Here is a 7,865-nt window from a genome sequence, read left to right on the forward strand (position 1 = left end):
TTAGTTTCACTTCTCGTAGTATACTTGAATTTGGATTTGAATTTGTAATTTTTTGGGGGGGTAAAGGTATGCACCTAAATAATGAAAACGGAATAGCATTTATTCATAGATGTAGTAGATATATTTCATTCATAATATATCATTTGTAAAACGACAGATGTCCTCTTTCTCAAGTTGGCATTGCCGAGCAGTCGCGACAAATAACGTTCCTGAAAATGGCCGACTGGAATTTCTTCAAATCCGTCAAGTTCACCCTCATTTCTGGTTTCTTTCTCTCTCTCTCTCTCTCTCTCTCTCTCTCTCTCCTCTCTCTCTCTCTCTCTCTCTCTCTCCTCCTTTCCCTGATCACACTCTGCGCCGTCGGGCACATCTCCATCTGAGCTCACTACCCAGAATGCACTGCGATGAAAAAAACTGCCATGCTATGCTGAAATTGCATTTTGCAAAAATATAGAAATCTGAAAATGATAAGGAAAGTTGTGATGTTACTCGAGTCGAAAGAGATCATATACTAAACCATAAGTGTCATCGCAATGGGAGTTCACTTTCATGGCCACTTTCTGGTCCTGGATCTGGTCTCGGATCTCATGAATCGCTCGTTGTTTCAATCATTGGAAACAAATTGCATAGAAATCTGAAAATGATTAGAAAAGTCGTATCCTATTGTTATGTTACTCAAGTCGAAAGAGATCATATACTAAACCATAAGCGTCATGGCAATCGGAGTTAATTTTAATGGCAACTTACTGGTCCTGGACCTGGTCTCGGATCTCATGAATCGCTCGTTGTTTCAATCATTGGAAACAAATTGCATAGAAATCTGAAAATGATTAGAAAAGTTGTATCCTATTGTTATGTTACTCGAGTCGAAAGAGATCATATACTAAACCATAAGCGTCATCGCAACGGGAGTTCACTTTCATGGCCACTTTCTGGTCCTGGACCTGGTCTCGGATCTCATGAATCGCTCGTTGTTTCAATCATTGGAAACAAATTGCATGCGGTCAAGTGCCCAATTAGCACCGTGCGCGGTTATTGTGGAACTTTTGCATCATTTCCAGTTGAGTTGCGCCATTGTCATAATCCGAGCTTGATGCGAGTCAGTGAAACCCAAGACTGGAAAGAGCAATTACGGCTAATTGGAAACACTTCGCGGCAGTAAAGACTTGGAATAAAAGTTGAGCCCTTTTTAAAAAAAGTGCTTTTGTTGGGGGGGACCAGGTTGGTCGAGGCCAAGACTTGACTTGACTTTGTGTGTATGGCCATTTGTGTTGGTACCCGATCCAGACTTGAGCCATTAAAAAAAAAAAAAAAACGGCTTCTTCGCCATTCGTTTCTAACGAGGCCACGCAAAACGGCAGACAGCCCCGCCATGCTTCAGCTCGAGAGGAAATGAGTGGCGATTGGTACAATGAGTCACTGTGGAGCGCGAAGTGGCGCTAGGCCTGTGGCTTCGGTGAGCAGCGTTAGCGGCGGTGTCAGTCAGGCATGGCGTTTATTGACCTCCGGGGATTGCACGCGGCGGAGACAGGAAATACGTTGGCTCGTTTTGCCCTACTTGATGTCCTGGCGGCCTTGTACTGCTCCGGTAAATGCCGTGGGTTACTGTGTCGGCCGCATGGAAGAATTTTTCATATTAGTCCTCCTCCGCACAGGCTAGTAGTACCCAATTATCATGTATAACGGTCATCTCGACCTCGTCTCGAATTTTTACCCCCAAAATGAAAACAAGTTCAAATATGAGTGACTTTTTTTTTTTTTTAACTCGATAACTATTAAATCAAATTAACCTATTCATGGGCAGGGTGGTAATTTTTTTTCCTTATTGAGATAAAAGTCTTCGAACAGGCCACAATCAAGGAAGTAACACTTCTTTTTCATTTGACGAATAAAACAAAGGGCAAAAAAGATGTACCCTCTCGAGAGACGGGTATGTTATCAGTTCTGTGAAGTGGTTCATACTAAAAATAATTCTTATACTCGAACGACACTTACGCATTAATAATACTGATGGATTAGCATTTTGAAGACAAACTTGATCGCTTACTGACGTTTCTTCCCTTCTTCTCTTGGAAAACGCTCCACGTGTACTCGAGGCAGCCATGTCGGGTCAGGAAGGAAAGGGAAATACCTCCGTGCTAACTTTGACCGATGAGTTATCCTCTCCTGATCCCAAGTTATGGCTTCGGATTGAAACACGTAAATATTTTGACATACCGAAGGATAAAATGCGCGAAAATCATGATGTCCCAAAAATGGGACAACAGAAATGCAATCAAACTTCAGATACTGTCATCTCGTCCCGTTGGGGGTCGCCACAGCGAAAGGCTCATATTTGTCTGGCACAGTTTTTAAACGCCGGATGCCCTTCCTGACGCAACCCCTCTCGGGGAGTGGAGGCCCCAGCGGGATACGAACTCACGACCCCTGGTTTACCAAACCAAGGCGCTAACCACTGAGCTACGGGACGTCAAATCGAAGTAGCTCATTCCCAATTCAGAAATCCACCTGCCCGCAAGACCAACGCAGAGTACGTCTCTCGTTACCGGGACGCCAAGCGTTACTTGAGGATTTTTTTTGTGTGGACCACAAAATATAAACAGTACATTGTATTTTCCCTCATGGAGGCAGCTCTTTGTTGCCAAAATGGTGATGAACTGCTTATGTACATGCAATTCCAAATTCCATTTAAGCCTTAAAATGCTTGTACAATTCATACGGGGTTCGTATTATCTTTAATTGTGACTGTTTACTGACTTTTTTTAAAAATCTCAAAATTATTGTTCTGTATAAACTGTATTGCATTTCCATCTTTTCTAATTTAATTGGGAATGTGGATCAGCCTGGAGCAGATTGTGTTTGACCCGAGTTTCACCTCATCTGTGTTGCGGGAAGAAGCAAAAAAAAAAAAAACAAAACAATTTTTAAATGTATGTGAAAACTCCTGTTATCTGAACTGGGGAGGATCATAATTGATCAGTTGCAGTCCAAAGAACAGCAATGAGAAGTTGAGTCTGTGCAAGAGCTCTGTTTTGGCTCCCAAAAAAAAAAATAAATAAATAAAAAAATCAAAAGAGGAAGACAAAACATTCAGAGGAAAATAAAACTAAATTCTAAATAATCTTTAGTCAAGGATAATGTCTCCAAATTGTATTTGATTAAATACTCAAGACCTGTGTTTAGTCGATAGCTGCGCGCTATGGGAAAAACTACTTAATAATCACAGGAAACCAATGAAAACGATACTTCTAATGAGTACTTAGCCCCACTGTGACACTTCTCAAAAGAGAATGCGATCGGAAAGGTGTTCTAATTCGAGTGGATAGAAGGATAACAAAGCCATGTAAATCCAGATAAAGAAAACCCACGATCTGGTTTTCATCCGTGCTCGCGGTCCACGGTGGAGTTTGCTATCGTCTACATGTTTAACCTTTTGGAATCCCCGGGTCACTCCTGACAAGTCAGATCTGCTTGTAAAACCCAAAGAGTGTTTTTTTTTATTTTCCTTCCACTTGGGATTGCTCATTAGATCAGCACATCGCAACTGAAATCAAGACCATATGCTTGTCAAAGTACCAAATTCAATTAGCGCGCAAACAAGCTCCATGTGATGTAGCGTTGAGCTCCGGGGAGGACGCCTCGCACGGTGCTGGACCGAAAAACAAAAGGAGACATCTGTGCTTCCCAAGAATAACCGTGATTATATTATTATAATTGCATGTGACTTCCCCTCCGAGGGACCATGATTACAGCCTCTCTTTGTGAACTGCTGGAGTTTCACCTTGGCTGCTTCACTCGTCTGGACTTCAGCTCGAGCACGTTCTCGCCCTGGAAGTTCAAACGGCAACGTTCCCAGCTGCTCCAATAGCGCCGCTTTCTCACAGCCCGTGCAGCTTACACAGACCAAGACGGCCATCTGATCTGTCTGGCCGAAGGTGTGCGCTGATATCCGGCACCGTTGTCGGTGGCTGAGGTGTGGCTGCCTGTGGATCGTTCTGGACAGATGCTCAATTGGTTGGAAATACGTGGGGGATTTGGAGACCAAGTCGACATCCCGATCATGTTGTTCTGTTCTGACGAGCTCTTGAGCGGGAACACCCAACGAGACCTGAAATTTGTTCACAATCACCGCCGGACTGATGCATAATTTCAAAGACTGCGGTGAAGAGCAAGAAGAGGTCAGCGTTTGCGGAGTACAATGGTACCGCAGAAGTTCACCACAGTCCGTTCCCTGACTTGAGCTCATTTTGATTGACATCAATTTCATATGGAATACTTTAATCAGAATAATTACTTCCAACACCCAATAAGATCTAGACAATCCAGTGCGGTCATCTAACCTTGTTCATTTCTCCATGGTGAACAAATAAATATGAGGTCACATACGACCTAATACAGTGGTACCACTTGTTCCTTGGTTTTTGTTACCCTCAAGTGAGTTCAATTAAATTAAGCACAACCAGAATCATTTGTTTCAACACCAGTCAAGATTCGGAATTTTGAAGATGATGGGACCCAGTCATCGTGCCGCTCTCATTTCTCCTGGGTGAACGGAACATTTTGAGAAGACTGAAGGGATAAGACTCTAAAATCAGTTTCCAACAACAGCAGCAGCTGCTTGTCTTGTCCGGAGATGGTGCTGTCCAGGTACATACGAGGTCACTAACTCAAAGGCCGAAATGTATTCACTGACTGAGTTTACTCTCAAATGTGACCAGGGACACCCATCAAGTCCTAAAATTCTAGAAGGCATCTGATTCAGTACTCAGTTCTCACGATCACTGCTGGGCTGATCCAGCATTTTTAAGACTCCGGTGACGATCAATAGGAGGTCACCAACCGCCGAGTACACTGGGCCCCCGAAAGCTGACCACAATCTCATCCCTGATGCTGGCCACCCTTGAATGAGATCAAATCTTATCAGGACCAATTGGAATAATTCACTCCAACCCCCAACATGGACTGGAATTTTGTTGACGAGTAGTCCACCGCCGGTCTCCTTTCTCTTAACTCATCAACTTGAAAGCTCCACTGAAAGGTCAACTACTGCCTAACACGGTGGTACCTCAAATCTCCACAACAACAACAACATGTCACCTCGTCGACAGTCGGACCACCGGGGACTCTGTTGTAAGCGCTCTTACCTGCGAGAGGACCCCAGAGTGAATTGTGAGCTCATCTGGGCGATTTAATCACATCACTAAACACTAAAATGACCCACGCAGGAAACGGGACTTAAAACCAGGAAGTTCAGATAGCGGGACAGCCTGAGGCCAGTCATCAATCATCAACTTTGTGTGTGTGCGTGTGTGTTTTCAAGCGTTAATTGCTTCCACCACAACAACAAACAGCACCAAAGTTAGGAGCTTCACCACAGCAACGAACTTGCAGTTATAACTTGACGGGCCTTTTATATGAAACTGCTTTTATTTGATTTGTTTTCGCGGAGCTCCCCGGTGAATTCCGCTGCCGTGCTTCTGTAGTTGCTGCACGACTTCCCGTTTCCTAGGTTACACGCGTCACAGATGCGCCGCCGCCGCCGCGATATTTCCCGAGCATCACAACCTTTTGTCGCGCACCGCAACAGTAAGCAGAGACAGCTATTTGTGGAATTATACGCAAACAAGGCGAGGCGCTTTTTCTTATTTTGAGTCCAAAAGGCAATTTTGGAAAACCAAATTCATATGTTGTCGAGTACATACTCTAAATGTTCTAACTTGGATTTTAAGTAGAGAGAGAGAGAGAGACAGAATAAATAAGTGATTTGATCTTGTTTCATCCATGATTTTGCGACATCTCTCCATTTACACTTGAATTGAGTGCTTTGACCAAGGCAGAGCGAATGGCTTGATGGATGATTTCAGCTTTCTCCTCTACGGAGAGCCCAGTCAGAATTTGTGAAGTATCAGAACCTTTCGGCTTGTCCCGTTAGGGTTAGCCACAGCGTGTCATCTTTTTCCGTTTAAGCCTATCTCATGCACCTTCCTCTCTAACACCCACAGTCCTCGTGTCTTCCCTCACAACATCCATCTGCCTTTTCTTTGGTCTCCCTCTCCCTCTCTTCCCTGGTAGCTCCATCCTTACCACCCTCCTTCCAATTTCCTCACTCTCTCGCCTCTGAACATGTCCAAACCATCAAAGTCTGCTCTCTCTAACATTGTCTCCAAAACATCCAATTTTGGCTGTCCCTCTAACGCGCTCATTTCTAATCCAATCCAACCTGTTCACACCAAGCGAGAACCTCAACATCTTCATTTCTGCCACCTCCAGTTCTGCTTCCTGCCACCATCTCTAATCCGTACATCATGGCCGGCCTCACCACCGTTTTATAAACTTTGCCCTTCATCCTAGCGGAGACTCTTCTGTCACATAGAACACCAGACACCTTCCGCCAACTGTTCCAACCTCCTTGGATCAGTTTCTCCACTTCCTTACCACACTCACCATTGCTCTGGATTGTTTGATCCCAAGTATTTGAAGTGGTCCACCCTCGCTATCTCTTCTCCCAGGAGCTTCACTCTCCCCCCCCCCCCACTCCTCTCATTCACGCAATTGGTAATCTTCATCGTCGAAAGAAACTTACGTGAGGTAAATTTCTTCCAAGAGAGACGTGAATCTGGCCGTAATTTACATTTACTACAAGTATGTTAAAAAATATAAACTCCTAGTTCATTGAGAGACTGGCTGCTTGCTGGCCCAGTTGTGGCTCATGTTTGGTCTTTTGACGGTTTAAGAGATATCCTGTAGAACTTGTAGAACTGCGGCTAGCCCTTCTGTTTTGCTCAATGAATCAAAGGCAAACCAACTAAACATTTCCTACAGACTGTACCTATGAGAAAATTTCTTCCAAAAACCCAATCATTAAGGTTTGATTCCCTTTAGAAGTGGCTACTAGCCAGTTCGACCCGAAACACAATCATTTTTTTAAGTTCAGGTCACCCGGAAGTGCTCATTCTTTCCAAACATGAAAAGGTTTCTTTCTCTCGCCCACCCCCCACCTCCAATAGGGTATATCAAGTGTCTCTCCGTCACGCTCGCTCCCCCCGCCCGCCCCTTACACAAACAACGAGCTGACGGCGGCTTTTGCGTTCGCATTCATCATTCACGTTTAACTGGAGGAGTCTTCCTCGCAATCCCACCATCCCGAGGGGCACGGGCGGCTACAGAACGTCGGCTATCAGCAAAGAGGAAACCCAAGAAAGCTGGCGGGCCCGCGCCGTGTGGCATTCGCTGGAAACGAAGTCGATTCCGCTCGCTCTGCGCCGTGGCGTTTTGGCTGCGCAGCAGTAATAAATCACATTAATATGGAATGGGGGTCCACTTGATTAGCTTCCTGCTTTTGGTGCTTATTCACACGCACGCATGCATACCTTAAGAAGTCTCGAAGTTCTTAGTTACATTCGCGTGTTCTTTCCGCACGCATGAATCAATCAAGCGGCCCTAATTTCTCAACTGCTGACCTCTTTGGCCTGGTTTGTTGAGGCTGTCTTGTAATGGTCCGTGTCGCACATCATCCCATGTGGCACCTGCTTTCATCTCACCAGTCCCAGCTCAGAAAATGTGCGCATGTTTTTACGTCGAAGTCACCGTTTTCATCCGCCCCCTTTTCTATTCCGCTTAATCTCATTGGTGTCACGGGTGATCTGGCAGGTCATCAGCCAGGGGACGGGAGGCATTTCGACAACTCGGGATTCACGCACACTTACGTCATTGGATCATTCTGACTCTAAAATCAGTTTCCAACAAGAGCAGCTGCTTGTCTTGTCCGGAGATGGTGCCGTCCGGTAGATGTTACCCATCGTCCACGATTAGGCAGAAGCGCAGATGTTGGGCTTTCCCGACTCCCTACCCACAACGGAGTCTGC

The sequence above is a fragment of the Syngnathoides biaculeatus genome, chromosome 6, assembly GCF_019802595.1.
Source record: "Syngnathoides biaculeatus isolate LvHL_M chromosome 6, ASM1980259v1, whole genome shotgun sequence".
NCBI lineage: Eukaryota > Metazoa > Chordata > Actinopteri > Syngnathiformes > Syngnathidae > Syngnathoides > Syngnathoides biaculeatus.